Raw genomic sequence first — 2,894 nt, forward strand, 5'->3', positions numbered from 1 at the left:
GTGTGTGTGTGTGTGTGTGTGTGTGTGTGTGTGTGTGTGTGTGTGTGTGTGTGTGTGTGTGAGCTCTGGTGTAAAACTCCATCCTCCATTGACTCGCCCCGGTTGCATTCTGTTTCTTGCTTTACTGTGGTAAAGTGGCATGTATGAGTTTTCTTTGCGTACCTTTTCTCGTGCCACGTATGTATGCACTACTATAACTCATCTCTGTAAAGTCCCTCATGGCCAAATGTATATACTGAATGTATTGTACGGGGACGTAGAGGCATCATGGTGCAAAATAAATAAAGTTGGGTCTTATGAGTTCAACGTGTGGTTTAATGTCTGGATTTTTTTCCTCCTTTTTCCCCTGCTGATTTACCCAAATTCAGCACAACAGAGCAAACACATCATTATTTAGAAGTAGAGAAATCCCCATCCAGTATTCCACCATCACCAGTTACCATGGTGAAGCCCTTCAATCTGTAGGGAAGAGGGACCATTGTTTGAGTCAAGGACAGTGGAGCTATTATAAAGCCAATACTTCAGCTCTCGTCGTTCTCTGTTTATTCACTTTATAGCTCTGGCCTATATTCAGTCCTATAAGAAAAATAAAACCTACATGGATAAAGTAGATAAGTAGGCAGATTGGTAAGTAGATAAATTAGAATATAWATTTGCTTATCCCAGTTTTTCCTACCTTGATCTTGTTATGGCAATATTTATTTAACAAAGACAGAAATACATGGAAAAACCCATTAAGAGCCAGCAGTCTGCTGAACCTCTCAGCYCCTCCTCTGGCTGTAGGAACGGGCCCACTGAGGAACACATCCATGTTGAGATTTTTAACTGCATTCAGCAGCAGAATAAAATCCTTCTTCAGGATTTCTGACTGTTGGTTCATCACTTCATCACTTCCTGTATGAATGATGAGCTTCTTCAAAATTGGATACCCAGCTGTGATTTCCAGAATCTTCTCTGTGAGGTCAGATACTTTATCAGAACTCAGAACTTTGACTTTTTTCTTGTTCCAGAAGCCTCTGATCTCATTCACCATTTTATCTGTGATGATCAGCATTTCTTGATTTTTGAAAGTCTCTCTTTGGACTTGCTTTGGCTTTGAGCTGGATCTGGTCTCAGGTCCCTCTCTGAGATCAGCAGATGAACTTTGTTCAGACTCACCAGTTTCTTCCAGTGGTGTGAATCTGTTTTGAAGAAACACTGCTTCATTTCTCTGGCTGTTATCAGCTGTTTTGATTACAGCCTGTTGCTTTCTTCTCCTTGCTGGAGGAGAAAAAACATTTCTCTGTAATTCTGGCCATTCGTTGTCACCTAAGAGCTGAATTCTTCCTGAGAGATTTTTTTTTGGTCTGGCACAAAGAGAGTTCCATACAGTTTTACACTCAGAAGCAGCTTCCATCTCCTCTCCATGTTGATCTCTCCTCTCAGCCTTCTCACCCATTTTAACACATGTTGAGTTCTCCAAAGCATTCATCTCTTCTTCCAGATGATGAATCTTGAGCTCCAACACCGTCACCTTTTGGAGAAGCTGGCAGAAATCCTCTTTGGAAAAGTAAGGAGGCATCTTGAAGCTTTTATTGACTCTCAGCAGATGATGTTTAAAAAACCTTCTCAGGTTCTTCACCAGCCAAAAATAAAAATTCAATGTTCTTTTTTTTATTAAAGATCATCCATCACAATCATCAACAGCATACAGTATCTCTGTTGTTAAAACAATTTACCATAAAAAGGTTCTTTTCATCCAGCTGGAGACACGGTCCTGAGCAGTCCTGCTCTCTCACATCAGTCCACCTGCAATGTGGCCTTGGTCCGTTGATCTCCTAGTGGACAACGCCAAACTGTTATGGCAATATTTATTTAACAAAGACAGAAATACGGGGTCCAGGAATGAAGGTACTCCGTGAGATAATCAGCTGAGTTTTATTGCAACAACAGGAAACACAGAGAACAACCTGGCCTGTCTCTGTGCCTCTGCTTCTCTCTGTCACGGTCTCTCCACACTACTGTGTCCACTGTTGAACATTGTTCACTCCACTCGAGAGGCCTCATATGTATATTAACAAACACCATTATGTCATCTTAGCAAGATTTGATACAAGGTCAATGGAAAACACAAAGATAAACACAAGTGATATCTAAGAATGACTGTTGTTAGCAAATCTTGTTCTGACTTTAATCTTTCTATCTGCAGATGAACAGCATATCATGAAAACCTAGGACATTAAAGGATGACATGAATTACTTGCTTAAATATAAAAGTATTAGTTCCATTACAATCTGAATTTACGTGCACAGATTTCTTTCCATCGATGCTGTGGATTTATTGAAGTGTAAAATGTAAGCAGTGTCATTCCTGCTCTAAATTAGTTTTTTTCATTGTGTAGCAAATAACCGACAGCCTGATTTCCAAAGGTTCTGATGTCTGTCCTCTACATTTTTTTTATTTATTTGGGTTTCTTGCATGCATGTTTTGCAGAACCCCTGCTGACAGATTTTCAGTGCTTTTTGAAGTTGATGGGCTGTGAGGGTCATCATAAAACCTTCAGCCAGCATTGTAAATTTTGAGCTATATTTAGAATTCGTAATCAAAAGCTATCCTTTTCTCATGTTCTCGCAATCTACCAGAACTGCTACAATATGACTGTACATGCTGTTTGCTCACAGCCCAATTTCGCCAAGAAGCAGAGCTGGCTTTTGGCATAGGCGAACTAGGTGGTCGCCTAGAGTGCCATCTGCTGGAGGGGGAGCCAAACTGCTGAAGAAAAAAAAGTAATTATTTGTAATCCCTGGTTTTAACTCTTCAGCGCCCCTTTCAATTAGCTTTGTCTTAAATATGATGAAGTATTACAGGAAAAATAAACTACTGTACCCATAAAACTCCCCCCCACACCCCCACC

General features: G+C 40.3%; 1 protein-coding gene across 1 annotated transcript in view; it reads left to right on the forward strand.

The window, feature by feature from the left end:
• Window positions 1-7: 7 nt before the first annotated feature.
• cd276 (CD276 molecule) overlaps window positions 8-2,894 on the forward strand; it is a gene marked incomplete in the record, with an annotated part of 90,912 nt that continues 88,025 nt past the window's right edge. Inside the window, 1 exon segment of the mRNA XM_014023625.1 lies at window positions 8-24.

Source organism: Austrofundulus limnaeus, unplaced genomic scaffold (assembly GCF_001266775.1).
Source record: "Austrofundulus limnaeus strain Quisiro unplaced genomic scaffold, Austrofundulus_limnaeus-1.0 Scaffold381, whole genome shotgun sequence".
Taxonomy (NCBI): domain Eukaryota; kingdom Metazoa; phylum Chordata; class Actinopteri; order Cyprinodontiformes; family Rivulidae; genus Austrofundulus; species Austrofundulus limnaeus.